Raw genomic sequence first — 16,278 nt, forward strand, 5'->3', positions numbered from 1 at the left:
ATTGGTTTAAATTTATAATTGATAATTGAAGGTTTAAACCAATTTAAATTTTAAACCATTGGGTGTTGAGCATCCCTATGTTGTGATAGCTTTGTGTTAAAATAGTTTTATGCCATCATAATATCGGCATTAATTTCATACAAAGAAATTCAAATTACTTTCTTTTAAGATAGAAAAGCAACAGTCATTCTTACAGCTTCAAAAATATCTCTAATAATATCATCCATAACAAATATTTCTAGTCAATTTGATGCACAGGAAAAAAAAAAAAAAAAAAGAATAAACAGCCACTAGATTTATTGGTGATTTTCAAGAGCTTATTGGCCAGGATATGAAATCTTCTAGCCATTTTTGGTTTTTATAGTGTTTTTTTTTATTTTCCACAACTGAAATTATATCCAAACAGTCAAATTTTCAGCTAGCTAGCAGTGTGCATCAACAGATGGGGAAGATGCTCCACTTCTTTCTGTGCAGCCTTCCTCATCTTGATGCCGTACTTTAATAAATTCTAAGCTGGTTATAAACTGTAACCGGATATGGAATCTTTTAGCTATCAGCACAACATTTTTAGTGGGTATTTTTAATCAAACATAAGGACATTTTTGCTCATGTTTTCGCAAAGCTACAGGCTAACACTTGCTAGCTTGTCAACCAGCTAACTTAGATATAGAATAAAATAGGGGTTAAAGAAGTATGTAGCTTCCGTTGTAGTTCAGAAACATGTAAAAGTCTAATTTAAGATGCTAAATGAATGCAAAACACAATGAATGTCAGCTTTAATATTTGACTAATTTGAACAAAAAAGTGCAAGAATTAGCTTAGCTTAAAACTGGTTCCATAAAAGAAAAGTCTAGTTTTCTTTTATGGAACGTTTAGTTTTTTTAAGATAATCTTTAAATAAGTTTAAAATTATTTTCCAGATTAAAAATTTGTTTTTTTAAAACAAATTATTATTCAAGTGTAAAAATACTTAGTCAACGATTTCTACCATTTTTTTTTTTTTTTCAACAAAACATGACACCAAAATTTTTATGTTTCTGGGAAAAACAATACAAGACATATAAAACGCCAGCATTTAAATAAAATTAAATTTCTATCTACCACGACTGCATCTGGTGTTCCTTTATGCCAGAGTAGCTGCATACTTGTGCAAAGGTTTCGCTTTCCGTCAGCGGTAATATGAATAATCCCTTTGTTTGTATGGCCCCTTAAGTTCATTCATAATCAGCGACTTCTACTTTCTTCCTGCCCACCATTTGCTCATTTCCTCCTCATCTGGCCCCACTGTCAAACCCAGTTACTGTAGTTTCCCCCTCGGGGGCCTCAGGTGATGAAAGGGTGGGAGCAGCAACTGGACACTTCCTGATCAAGGCAGGAGGACACATGGCTTTGCCTTCTCAGTCTTCATCACCACCCCAGAAACACACAAGCACAAAAAAGAATGCTGCAACAACAACATTTTGTTTTTATTTGTACACATTAGGGGGGGGGAAAACAATTTCTTGTATTTTAAAGATTAAATTGTAAAATTCTGATCCAGTCAAAGAATTTAAATATAAATGCTCCTCGCATCTAGACACAGGTTACCCATGTGTCAGCGCTCCGAGCTCCAGGAGCCAAAAATAGACCCTCTGACCCTTAAAGAGCAGAGGCTGCAACATGCTGTGCAGGCTGGGAGAAAGACGCTCGCTGTCTCTTTAAGACTGGCTGTTCTGTAGTGCGGCGTAGTATTGCTGTGGTAAAGTGTGTGTGTGTGTGTGTGTGTGTGTGTGTGTGTGTGTGTGTGTGTGTGTATGTGTAAAGCTGACTGAGCAGGCAAAGGGTTGCGTGACTACTGCAGACGAAGCTGTGACCTCAGAAAAGTGGTTATGAAAACGATCTGTTGAAGCGAGCAGAGGAAGAGAGCGAGGAAAGGAAGGAAGAAGGGAGCAAATGAAAAAGACAGGGAAAGAAAAAAAGAAAAGAAAAGAAAAAGAAGGAGCGTTTCATTTGCTTCCTATCATTTTTTTTTTTTTATAAAATGCTTGCACGCCGACTAAAACCGTCCTGTCATGCGCGGCATGTGTGTGTGTGTGTGTGTGTGTGTGTGTGGTCTGCTCCTTTGCTCTGTCTGGCGACAGCATTAGGGACCGGTTCGCACCGCGGGGCAAAACAAACAGCACAGGTCAAAAAATGCAGCACAAAAAAAAACAAAAAACAAATGTGCAAGGTGGCAGTGAAAGGCAGGCGAGCATGTTGACGAAAAGCTCTCAGAGTCTGTTCACATACAGTCAGACAGAGGACAGCGAGGCCTTACTGTAAGGCCTGTCACATTTATTACATAACTGTCTGATGGGGATTATTTTCGCCTGACTACGCGACCATCTGCAGACGGAGACGAGGAAGTAAAGAGCAAAAGCAAACCTATTAATAACTCATTTAAAAAAAAAAAAGGATGCTGGCACCGTGCTGGACTGCTATGGACAAAATTAAATGGCATTTAAATTATTTTTAATCTCTCTGTTTAGTTTGTTTTTATGTTTTATTTTCATATTTCTGTTAGCGACGCGTTAAGAGGCAAAAGCAGCGTATTTGGCCAATATGTGCAATAGTTTTCAGTAAAAATAAATAAATAAATGAATAAAAATTAGAATCGCTGCCACAAAGAAACAGATAAATGGTGGCTATTGAGGAAAAAATGGCATTGATACCAGAAACGATTACAGACTTTTAAAAGTGTATGTTTTTCTTTTGGTCGATTGCTGTTTTTTCATGCAAAGCAGGTGGAATGAAAATGTATTTAAAATTCTGCAAAAACAAAAGATTCAAATTTCCTGGGTAGATGTTTTGCATATACTGAAGCTTGCATAGATACATATATATATAAAAATATTATTTTCTATTCTTATTTTGTTCTTGTTTTATGTAGTTTATTCTCACAGTGGAATAATTTTGTCCAAAAATTTTTTCACATAAAGTGGAAATATATTCTGACAACTACCTACTCACCGAACATCCAAGGCTACCAAGTCAATAATTTAACTAAATTTTTTCACGTTTTCCGTTTTTTTTAATTTGTTGTTTAAAACAAATATTTGTAGCTTACTGCACATTACAAAAAAAGATTCCATGCCGTAAATTTATGCTCCTAAAGAACAAAATAAATAAAAAAAGATTTACAGAAAGGAAGAAACAAAGAAAGAAAAAAGGAACAAAGAGAGTTAAGAGTCTCATTCTGCTGATATTTTACATCTGAACTCATTTAGGACACGTTAAAACTTTAATGATGAGCATAATTAAATAAATGAAAACAGCTTGATGCTTACTTAAAAAATTAAATATCCCATACTTTGATTTCCATTGTGTTCAAATGACCTAAAACAAAAATTAAAAAAAGGTTATTTAGCAGCTTAGTCCTTCTAAACACTTGCTTTGTGTCTGTAGGCTTAGGTCTGTCATTCGTTCGTTATTTTTTCATTTGACATTTTTAAGGAACACCATAGATTTATTTTAAAAAATTTATTTAAAAAAAAAAAAGAAAAAGGTGTGTTCATTTTAACAACAAATATGCCATTCCAGTGCGCTGTCATAAGCAGGGCGAAATAAAACTAAAAGTTTATTTGGGGAGGGGAAATAAACAGCGGCTTGAAGAAGCGGATTGAGACAGAAGCGTATCAGTGTTTGGTGGGGATTGCGTGTGAACGGTAATGCCGGCCTTCAAAGAGCACAGAGGAGCACATTGTATCCATGCATGAGCCGCTCTACAGGGACGGCAGCGGGGCAAGAGGGAGGGAGAGGGACAGGGCACCAGGACCTGCTCTGAGACACACACACACACATACACACACACAGATGGAGATGAAGACTGAATGAGTCTCTGTCATGACAATTATCATCTTTGTTTTGAATCAGGTTCACAGCTCTCACACTTTTGGGTGTGAGATAAAGTCTCTGTCCAGCACTGGCTGTTCAGGTCCCACAGTAAGGAGAGGGGAACAGTAGGAACAAAGCCTAGCTGTGTTAAAACATCCTGCTGCTGGTTACACTATGACTTATAAAGCTGAAAAAAAAAAAAGACATGAGGTTTGCTGTGGTTAGCCAGGAGGAAAATGATGAAAGACAGAGAAAAGCTAATTTTTCTGTTATTCAGGATAAAAGCAACCTGACCTACAGCATGTCCACACACAGGTCTTAAGGACTTGCTATAGTCCTTATAGTCCTTGCTATAGTCTTGTATATGTAGGTTTTTTTTTCTTGCGGTACTTTTCTGTCAGGCAAAAGTTTGAGTCGCACGCAGCTGCCGCTAGCCTGCTGCTAATATACTCTTTCTAGCTATCTAGCTAGTTTTTTTTTTTTTTTTTTTTGCGTCTAATGTGGGTAAGCGCAAATTTATTTCCAGTTGGCTAGCTAGACAACGTTCATTGTTTCCACTGGTTCACTTCTGTTAACAACCCATACAAGGTTAGACGCATTCTGTGCTTAAAAAAATAACGTTTTAGCTCATGACTCTGGGGGTTAGATAGCTATATGCAGTGTGAGAAACAAGAGCCACAGACAGAAACAAAAATGTCACTATTTTTGCTATACTTGATTGTAAAGCAGCAGGATCGCCCAACCGTCCCCCATATTTAACCATATTTGAACTTTGTATGACTAAAAGCACAACATTGCAAATTATGAGATTCCATTTAGGATATCAGAGTAAAGGGGCCTAAATGAATCTGTGTCCAACGCTTTTCAGATTACTTGTAAAAATGCTTAAAAATCATGCACCGTTTTCCTCCCATGTTAAATTTATGTGCTACTTTGTGCTGGTAAGTCATAAAATCTCAACTTAAAATTGTTTGAAGTTTAAAGCTGTGACATGGAAAAAAAAAATCAAAAAGTTCAAGAACAATGAAGAATTTTGCTCCCTCCTCAATAAAACAGCAACACTCAACTCTATTCTTTTGCATTTGTGTGATCCTTTGTTTGTTGCTTCAATTTAATTTAAAGTAATACCTCACCCATATCCACGCAAGCTTGGGCGGTGACGTAAAGACGCGGCAGTCGAGTCACTTGTCAGAGATAATCTTCAACCTTTGGCTGTAATGGCAGTGTGTCTGCAGTAGGAATGAGGTCCTGCACGTATTTAAGCACAAAGTAACAAAAATCTACTTACCTATACAGCATATTGTCTCTGTGGTATGCATTTGGAGAGATGCAAACTGTTTGAGCAATTAGCGCCAAACTCTGAAACTTTAAGAGTTTGGCGCAAGTTTAAGCAGGTGAGCAGGAGGCGAAGTGTAGCAGAGTCACACTGATCTGTACTAGGAAATGGCTCTAATATAGCTGGAAAGTAGCTTAAGTCTGCTTAAGTCCTGGCCAACCTTAATTAAAGTAGCTCCATCCCTAAATATACTCGCCATCCCTACTAAGTAATATAGAGATGTTCATAAATTTATAGCGTTGTTTACATCAAAGGCCACCGTGTTAAAATTAGAGCAGGAATTAAAGCGGCTATAAAACGCTACACAAGCAACAACCAAGCTGCAATAAAACAGAAACCTCTGGGGGAAAAAAAAAAAAGAAGTGCTGTTTTATAGCATTGTTACATAAGGCGAGGCGGCCTGCACAACAGCTGAGTTACAGCATCAGGCGGCGTGACTCCTTCCCGAAGCCGGAGCGCTTCGTGGAGCTTGGGAACCGGCACCGTACTGCTGCTGGAGGGGCACATTCCAGAAGTTCAGGGGTCAGCGAGCGGCGCGGTGTGTGTGAGGATTAGTCGTTGGGGTTCAAAAGGTCAAGAAGTCACCCGATTGGTTCCCTCGGGGTCGGCCGCTGCTTTTATATAAACAGTTTATGCCGAGGGGGTCAGGGCCGAGCGCGTGTTGCTGGTGGTGCCTCCGCCATGTCAACGGGGGATGATCCAGTGATTTATGCAGCACTTACCTGAAAGTCGACTTTAAACAGAGCTTTACATTAAGCCGTACAGATTTATGGATGCATGGAGATTTTTTTTTTTCTTTTTACTTCTTTAAATAAGATCCAAAGCCTTAAGGAGTGCTTTCACACCTGATACCAAAATTGCAACATTTGTTACATTTTCAGCTGGTGTGATTCGCTTTCACACTGCACTGCGTCAAACTAATCAAAAAATATGTTTCCCCCCCTCTCGCCTGTGGTGGCGCTGCATCAAAAAACTACTGAAGGAAACGACAAAAAGATACCTCAGAAGAAGGAGTGGGCGCAACTTTATTCTTCACAAAACGTAAACAAAAATGGATTACCGTCAGATTTAATGTCGCTGTTAAAAATCCACGAGGCGTTTCTCCATCTAGCGTTAGACTCTTGAAGTGTATTTTGGTTGTATTCACCCAGAATTCTCTGCTCTACAGTCCACTTCTTGCTTTTGGAGCAGTCTCTGCTGGTCCCGAGTTCACTTCAACCGAACCCAGACCTGGGCTTTTAGGCAGGCCAGCGTTCACTATTTTAGATCCGCATCAGAGTTCGATTACGCATTCACACCTCCCCAACTAGTTTGTTTGACTTTCTAGTAAAACAAACTAGCACTCAGTTAAAGCGGACTAACCAGGGGCTGGTGTGAATGCACCCTGAAGAGCCATGCTGTGTCTGTGTGCATACGCCCGATTTGTACCGACTCCCTGCTGGTGCGCCATGCCCATTTCCCCTTCGTATCTTGGGTCAATATTTACAGTTCATCCTCTTCTGCTAAATCGCTCTGTCACAATGCTTTATCATCTCACTCTCGGCCCCCGCCTGCTCCTGTCCGCGCCCTGCCTGTCACATCTACTGCCCGTCGGAGCTGCAGAGCGTGAGATCAAGGCCAGGCGCGTGGTTTGTTTTGAGCGTGCAGTCAGGGGCGTCCACATGTGCACATCCCTGGTTCTAATAGTAAATGAGCTATTTAATTATTTTTTTCTTTTTGTTTTTAAAACTTACATGTGATTCGGAGGATCTGAAGAGCAGACGTGATGCTTTAACATGTTAGTTTGCCTTTTGGGTGGTGCAGAAAAGATGGATTTCAATGGCAGAAAAGACGTATTTTGCTTCAAACAGAAAAAAGCTAAATATATATTGCACAAAGGACCATCAAAAAGCTAGCATGCAAAGCTGATAGAGATGTACCACAGAAGAAGAATGAGTACGGTACATCCCGCTTTAATGGTGCTGTTTTTTTGGGGGGGGGAGGGGGGGCACCAAAAAAACAGCCCCCAGAGTGGGTCACATCATAACTAGATGAGACCCACTCTTACATTCACACCATTTTCTTCTGGTTGCAATAAAACAGGGATTTTATCAATGTAGGTCTTGCCAAATTCAAGATGCAAGGCCTATAAAATCTTCATAGCATCACAACACTGGGTTCCCAGGATTAGCATAATCAAATTACGCATTTTCAGTACAAAAACAAAACACATCTTTGTACCAAGTCTCTCACACTCGTGATGTTTTTACGGCTCCAGCGTCTGAATGACGTGAGCCGCGGCACAGAAATATGCCGTTTTTGGAAATGTGGTCATCCTTAGAGTTGCTTCACAACAAATAGGAAATCTGTCTCTAGCTGAGCTAGAGAGAGAATAAGATGTTCTGGAGGGCGTCATGAAATCTGTATGGCTGTTCTGCCATCTCACAACACACACATCTTTTTTTCCATTGGATTATCCCCACATTGTCATTTTCTCTTCCCAGTAACATTCAGTCACACTTCCTGGTAGATTTCTCCTCCTGTCACCAGCGGCTCTAAAAGTAGAAGATGTTGCGTGCCCCTGCTCCACTATTAAAAAAAAAAAAAAGACTGTTTGAAAGACTAATGTCAGGAAAAAAAGCGGTGGTATGTTGGTGAGCTAATACCGTCCGACCAGTTTTCCTGCACAACCGCTCCTTTGGGAGTTGGGAAAATATAGACGAAGAAGCGAGTGTGCAAAATGACCTATTTTCCCATTGCGTGCCACGGTTTTGTTTTCACTGCTGGCCACATGTTTGATCATTGCGTAACTCCTCGGATGCGGTTTGTAAATCTCCAAGCGTTTCGGGGGTGGGGGGGAGGTCTTAGAGGTGAGGTTTGGAACCGACCTTAAGGTCCGTAAGCGTTAGCGATCCCCTAGCTTAACGTGTGCCTGCGTTCACAGGACTCGCTGTTTCCTCTGATCGCACAGCTGGCTGCTTGTCTCCCACTGTCTTAACTGTAAGAGCTGCGCCCCAATTAAAGGCTAATTAAAGGGCCAGTCCATAAACAGAGGAAGTCTTTGTGGTGTTGTTTTCACAGGTGGTGTGCATCACAAGCTGCACCCGGTGTCAGGTTCCCTCGTCACGTGCACGCATATTTGCGCTTATGCATTGTACACATTTTGCCGACTTATGTCTGCTCTTTCTCCTTAATTGTTTCTTTATTTTGAGGCAGTTGTAGTTTTAGCGCAAACTGTTTAAGACATCCGTCAAGAGAATAAGCTAAACAGGCCTTGGATGTTGCGCTTCCAAGCACCTACATGTGGGTTGTAAATCTGTCTGGAGATGCTATCACTGGATCTTCCTTATCGCCCCTCCCTTTCACCGAGAAGCTCAGCAGCCAGGGTGGTATGGCGTTGTTTCTGCAGACTGTCCAGTTTTTTTTGTGTGTGTGTGTGTGTGTGAAGGGATGTATCGAAAGCGTAGACATTTTTGCCATTCGTATAGTCAACCTCCCCCAAAAAAACTCAATTCTCCTCCGTAATGTTTTCAAGGCATGACGGAAGAAATATGTCGATGACCAAAGCTCAACTCACACACACCAAAAAGAAAAAATCTGCCATGTTTGTAGAGATTTACAATCTGAAGCAAAGAACTGCTGGTGAACCATCTAATCAGGCCTATCATGACTTTTTCCAGATGTGGGAGAGAAGAAGTATGTTACCTCAACAGTCTACAGTGTGGTGTGTTAGAGAAAAAACAAAAAAACGATGGCGCTGTTTGATGTTCAAGATCTTCAACTTATACAAATGTACTAATAGCCTCTTTTCAGATTTTGTCACAGTACAACTTCAGCACACTTTATTGGAATTTTATATAAACAAACAAAATACAAAATTGTGAATTGGAAGAAAAAACAGTTTTCAAAACCTGAAGCTGATAAGTGTGGTGTGCCTCTGTCTGCAACCTCCTTTGTCTAATATCCCTCATAAAATCCAGTTCTACCAACTGTATTCGCCTTAAGCATGGAAATATAATTATGTCGACTTTTTACCCAATTTTCCACTTCTGGGAAGTGGAAAATTAGGGTAAATCTTAAGGATGCCCTAAGTATCGTGGCGAATGTTAAGATAATATTAGGAGATATTCCTCCAGTGTGCGGTGGGTTAAGAGAGATCTGGCCTACTCTGGTCTTAAATCGGGGATATTCAACAAATTTCACCAATCCAGAAGAAAGTTCCAGAAAACTACAAAACAGTCAAAACACTGATTTTCTTCAAATCAAGGCTAAAAACTACCTGTTTAGAGTTTCCTTTGATTCATAATAACTGGAACATTGGTGTATCTGCTTGATCATTTTGATTATCTCTAAACTGGGTGCTGTAGCATGTTTTTATGGCGTAAAGCACTTTAAACTGCCTTGTTGCTGAAATGTGCTACACAAATAAACTTGACTTGACAAAACAACTGTCAGAAAGTCCAGTGAAGTCACAAACTGTTGCCAATGCTTTTTCCTTGTCGGCCATGTTTGTTTACTTCTGAGCTCACATCAGGACTCGAGACGTTTTGCGATATTTCTCGTCTCTCATCTGAATGTTTGAGTGAAATCTGTCCGTGTCTGGTAAGACCAAATCGGTTATGTATGATTTTTTTTTTGTGTCGTCATGTATAAGAGTCTCACAGGTTGTGAAAATCAGCGGACAATTTTAAAAACCTGCTGCTTGAAACCAGGCATTATAAGTGACAGCTAAACACCGGCGGTTTGTGGACAGAAATATCAGCCCTGAAACGGGACTGCATGCTTTGTGTTATGAAGTCTTTTGTGTTTTCCCACTCCTCTACAGAATGTATGAGTAAAAATAACGTTGCCCATAAAATACTTCAGAGATGAAGACTCAGCCCCTTCGCAGCAGCGTCGTGTTTTTGTCATTTCGGCCATAAATAGACACAGCTCTGACTCCCTAACATCAAAACCTCAACATACTCTCGCACACAAAGGAGACTTCATACTGGTTTCTGCTGTCATTGCTGTGATCTGCTGTGGACTGGCCACCCACACTGCGCTTCTGGATCCGTCATCGAAAACAGCTGGTTCTGGAGCCGAGGAGCCACTTTTTGCTCAAAATCACCAGCACATTGTTGATTCCCCTAAAGACAAAACATTTCCATCTGGCATTTACATGAGATGAGATGAGCGCGAACCGGTGTTTCCAGAAGGGAAGCCGGGAGCAGCTCCTCTGACAAAACTCAAGACTACAGGCCTGAGCTTAACCAGATGAAGGCTTGTTGTGTCAATAAGCGATCTCGTTTGGCCACGGATAGAGAAGCTCTGGATTTAATAGGGATGACAGGTGAGTGGATGGTTGAAATCCATTAACCATCCCATGACGCCGGCTTTAAGCCCTGTGCCTAAATGTCAGCCTGTGCCTCTTGCTATGAGCCGCGGCACAGGCGCGGCCTGGCTCCAGAGGTCCGGCCCCGCCGCACGCGATGCCTGGAAGTCTGCACCGGCCGAGGATAAACACACTTTAGGGATTCCCTACTTTCTTCCGCCAATGTAGACCCACCCAGAGGCGTGCACGCACGCGGACAGATGCACGAGCGCACACCTCTGGGACGGGGAGCTGACACAGTAAACAGTGACTCACTCGCAGATAGAGGCACAGCACACTGGGAGGAAACAGACTGATGTGGTGCAGTAGGCCGTGTAAATGTAAGCCACATGTAAACACAACGGGAGACGCGCTCACAGAGACCGGGGGGGCTCGTTTCTGACACCGATCCGATAAGATCCCTCGCATGACCGATAGCCTCCACACTCACACACATCATCTGTGTCTGGAAACGGTGATCACAAACATTCCTTCTCCTCTTCTTGACTTTTTTTTTTTAGCCTCCATTTTACTCACCTTACTTCTGATGAGAAGTCTGAAGAGGAAGATGTCATTTGATTGCGCGGCAGATTAAAGATCGTTCTCTCAGATGTGATTTAAGTGAAACTTAAAACAAATAAAATAAAAAAGGCTCCATGAAAGATGCCTTAAGCACAACAGTCAGTGCTCAAGTTGGCAGCCTATCAGTCGGGTTGTTTGGCGAAGACTCAACGAAACATGAACTGGAGACACAGAAAGCACCTATGACATTATCTATTGTAATTTTTTACAAATACAAGTCAAAGAAATGCAAAAAGGTCTAGCAGATACAGATCGCTTGTTCATGCTATGCTATAGTACCTTGAATATTAATGACTTTCTTACATCAATAGGCAGATTGGCACACATATAAGGGTTTTTCATTTTAAGCTTGTTGAGACATCAGGTGTGAGCATAGCATTGCTCTTTAAGCGTGCATTCACACCAGCCCTGTTTAGTCCGCTTTAATCGAACTATAGTTTGTTTGGCTAAAAGGTCCAGCTCCTCTGGGAAGACCAGAGGGGGTTGTGAATGTACAATCAAACTCTGATGCGGACCAACAAACAAACTCTGGTTCCCCTAAAAACATCGGTCTCGGTTCGGTTGAAGTGAACTCTGGCATGGTTCGAACGCCTATGTGAATGCCAAGCATGGTCTTTTACCAACAACAAAAACTGCTAAAATCTGACATCACTCCACTATTGTTTACATTTCCTGAAGAAAGACATTGCACTCATGTCTACTTCAGAGGTTTTCACGTTGCTTCCTTCAGTGGTTCTTGGTGCAGCGCCACTATTGGTGAAGTGGGGGAAATGGGTTTTTATAAGCGTTTGGATCATTTGACAGGGAACACAAGCACAAAATGTAACAAATGTTACAGTTTTGGTCCCCAATCGTACCGATTCTAACCGTCTATCAGGTGTGAAAAGACCAAGTGTACCAAGAACCAATGAAATAGCTGAAATAAATCAGCTATTGCTGATTAAAAAAACAAAACAAACCCCAAAACAAAACAAGGAAGATATTTCAATCTAAAAGCATCCATAAAACACAGTTTTCACCAGAACAAGTGATGGAATGCATGTCTTAAAAAAAAAAACTGTATGCCAAGAGATAATAGCAGAAGTCAGGACTGGACTGAAGCTGAGATCTAGTCTGATCAGCTCCAATTTAAAAACTGTCACATTATTTAATGTTAACACCATTTTACTAACTTTTAGACCATCATTACTTTGATTGGGTGGTTATTTACAAAGTGACTGAGGAATATTTACTTGGGAAATTGAGGTAGGAGGTTGTGCAGCACCAATGATCTTCATCTAGAAAATACATAGGAGCATTTACACTTATTTTAGTCAGAGTATGTCAAATTAAGTTAAGACTGTGAAGTTTTTTTTATATACCTCTTTACTTTTTATATTAGGCAGTTAATTTATCTGAAAAGGCTTGTCATTTTTAATTCTAATCGTGTTTCACACAGGAAGATCGGTGGTGTCGTGCTGCCTCCAACCTCAGTTTCCTGTGTAAATAATCATTAGACGTTCATGTAAACAATCACTCAATGTAAGCGAGGCGACAGTTCATGACTTAACTGCTGAGATGTTTTTGATTTGTAACTTTTTAGTGGTTTTTGGTCTTCTGGACCAGCCGCCGGCTTCCTGGATATGGATCTATCATCAATGAATGATGACAAGAGACTCATTCACTGCAACTCATTTTTCTGAGAGATACATTTAAAAAATATGTCTGAAGCAAGGCGCTTGAGCACTTTTATGCTGCCGTCAGCTTGACCCGTCTAGCATCTGAGTTCATGCTCTTCCTCTGCGTGTAACATTCTCCGTAATGACTCTAAATGTGTAGCAAGGCAGAAGCTGTGACGATGGAGCAAAGGGAAAGGGGAGGGAAAGCAGATGTGATGTTAGCTGCCGACTTTCACATCAGGGAAGTGTTGAAATGCGGCAGTTGGTTCAATATCCTTTGTTAGAACGGAGGAGTTAAGTCTCGACTGGCTGAAAGTTCACCCTCTGACGACAACAAACAAAGCAAAGGAGTATGTGGGCTCCTGAAAAGAGTTGCAAGGCTTTCTACATTTGCCATTAGGAGCATAATAAAGCGCTCGAACATTTCAAGCTGTTAGTTTTCAGCTCACAGCGATGATGTGAACTCTGAGACTCCCTAAATCAGTCTCGACAGCTGTGGATAAATGCCGGGTAAATGGTGTTCATCACGGTGCGGCTGTGTAATAAATCAAAACCGAGTAATTTGGCTCCCCTTGTGTAACACTTTTTTTTTTTTTTTTTAATACATTTTAAAACTGAAGCCAAAGCCCATCACTCATCCACTACCGTAGCTGCCTGTGTGCGCACGAGCATTCGCCAGGCCGGAATGGGTTTGATCCGAAAGCCAAGTCTGCGCCGCTAAAGACCCGACTTTTATCTCAATGAAACTCGATGCATGTTTGAGCCACATCTGGAGCGCTGGCTCTGACGGCGTCGCGCAGGATGGTGAAATCTAAAAAGGCTTTCTCCCTCCCTCCACCACATGCTTTCTTCATGTTTCACTGCCTGCCTGTGGAAGAGAAGAATTTCGTTCTTTGTTCTTCTTAACGTCTCCTCCTATCTTATATATTTTTTTTCTTTTACTGTTTTTTCTTTTTCTCCAAGGTTTTTTTTTATGCTGCTGCAGTGCTTTTAAAAGCCTTTGACCCCTAACAGATTATGGTTCCTGAAATAAAATTTTAACATCAAAGATAAAGTGAGTAATTCAAATGTTGATTTCATGTATTAAGGTAAAACATCTATCCACATCAACCCGATCGTAGGTGAAATATTACCCACATTTGACAAATTGTGAATTAACTTTGATTAAGCTACATTCTGCTGGTCCAGTTTCACCAGCCGCCTGACCCGCAGAGTCAGAAAATCCCTTAAATAAAACTATCTAAAGTATGCTCATCTCAAAAATTAAAACATTGCAACCTAATCTGAAGAAACGCAAAGCAGATGAGAGACCAAGTCGTTTGACTACCTAAAATTACTAAAAATCAATCAAAAATGGCATCCATTGATCAATCAATTGATGATCCCCAAGACGTAAGTGCGTTCACTAGTGATGTTAGTTCTGTTACGTATGGTGAAAAACCAATCGTTCCAGAAAAATGACCATCATACCGACAGATACGGTGGTGGTGGTATGATGATCTGTGGTTTCCTTGCTGCTTTAGGACTGGAACAACTTTCCATTTTTAGTGGAGCCTGCTGTCTAGCAGGAGATCCTGAAGGAAAATGTCCAGCCATCACTTTGTGAGCTTAAGCTTCGGCGTATTTGGAGCTTTTGCCTTATAGGGTTAGAGCTGTCCTTAACCCTAAGTGCTAAAGTGAAAACTAAAAAAAACCCTAAATACCTAAAATACCTAAAAATAAATCAATAAAATGTAGATTTTTTGTCTCCATCAAAGTCCAGACTTTTTGATTAAACCACAGTGCCATCACCCTAAACTTGACCATTAATCTTTCAACAAACTCCAGTGTATTGGTCAAAAGTCCTCCACAACCACATAAATGACTCTGTTTTTCAAAGGCAGATTTTGCCACTAATTGCAGCACAACCAGTTACTTTCAGTTACCTTCAATTGAAAGCTGCCGTCTGTATTTATGACTCTTCTTATCGTTGTCTGAAATCAAAGTTTGTCTGAAGATCTGAAACTTTCAAGTGCGACAAAAGTGCAAAAGCCCGAAGAAACCCGGCACGTTTCTGTACATTTTGGCGAGCTTTGCTTGCTCTTTTCGCCATCTGCGGCATTTAAATCTGCTTCCTCACCATAAAAGATTGATGAGCTCCCCTCAGCGTGAGACAAAGTTAACTTAAAGACGTGCACAATCGGTAAAGCAGACCTTTTTGGCTGTCTGGTTCGGACGGTCGGTTTAAAAAGCTGGAACCGACACATTACAGCTGGCTAAAGATCAGAGGACACAGTGGAAACAAAAAAAGTTAACTGGCAAGACCACACACACACACACACACACACACACACACACACACACACACACACACCGTCAGGGCAGAAATCTCTTAAAGATCAGCCTCTTGGGGTGTGTGTTTGTGCGAATGCAACCATGCATGTGTGCGATTTGTCGCTGATAATTCAGAGTGAGGATGTTGAAGCTCTTGCAACCTCTTGCCGGTGTTGCTCTGGAGGCTCAGATATCATCAGTCTCTCAAGCAAACAGGGCTCCAGTGAACGCGCGCGGCGAGGGCTCCAAGCTGCACTGACTCACCAGGTGTCCCCACCGCCCCCTCTTCAGCCCCCAGCTTGGCGGATGGAGAAGGTAGTTTTGGCAGCTGGAAGTGGCCTTGTGGTGGTGGGAACAATTACTGGTGTCAGAGAGGCAAACCTCTGCCTCTCCCTCTCTTCAGTAATACATAACAACAATCTGCAGAGCAGTATAAACAGAACCTAAACGTTGGTGATGATGATGATGATGGTGATGAAAGTAGAGGGAGGGAGAAGAGAGCTCTTTTCTTCTTTACTGTCCTTTTTTTTTTTTTTACTTGTTAAGCGTGTAAACTTGGCAGGGCCAAATATGTTGATTGCGGGCTGCTGATGTGACCCATCTGGATTCGAAACATTGCATTAGGTCTTCGCACGCTATTCTTCGCCACTCCCTCCGCTCAGGAGAACCCCCCAACTCCACCCCACCCCTTATCCCAACCCTTCGCCCCCACCCTCTCCTGTCACATGAGAAACAGTTGCAGCCCTGTTGTTGGATGAGGAGGATGTGGGTATTTGGCGTGTTTATTCTGCAGTGTGAGAGAGGACAGAATGTACGCGCACGCATGCGCGTGCGTGTGCGTGTGTGTGTAACAGGAGAACGGCCCCCTGAATGGACGCTTGAAACCTGCCGTGCAAGTTCAAGAATTTAGAAGAATTTAGGAAGATGCTCCACAGGAACTGGCTCAACCTGGACAAATAGTGGGATTAATTCGAGTAGAGATGAAGCAATTAATCGTGATTAATCATTTATTGAAATAATCGGCAACTGGTTTAGGGATTGATCAGTTGCTAGCTGGAGCATGCAGACTCCAAAAAAGGCCAATTTGCATGAAACTGAGCAGCAATTAAGCCAAAAACTGTACAAAAAACAAATCAATACATTTTGCATTTAAAATGAAAAAAATATAAGTTTTTTTTTATGTAAATATGTTCTACCCAGAACTC

The 16,278-nt window shown here is 41.3% G+C and overlaps 1 protein-coding gene across 1 annotated transcript in view; it reads left to right on the plus strand.

Annotated features, from left to right (window-relative positions):
* LOC106962082 (uncharacterized) overlaps window positions 1-16,278 on the plus strand; it is an 84,680-nt gene that overhangs the window by 28,186 nt on the left and 40,216 nt on the right. The gene's annotated exons all lie outside the window — the stretch shown is intronic.

This window comes from Poecilia latipinna, unplaced genomic scaffold, assembly GCF_001443285.1.
Source record: "Poecilia latipinna isolate Pla-1442-1.1 unplaced genomic scaffold, P_latipinna-1.0 Scaffold1368, whole genome shotgun sequence".
NCBI lineage: Eukaryota > Metazoa > Chordata > Actinopteri > Cyprinodontiformes > Poeciliidae > Poecilia > Poecilia latipinna.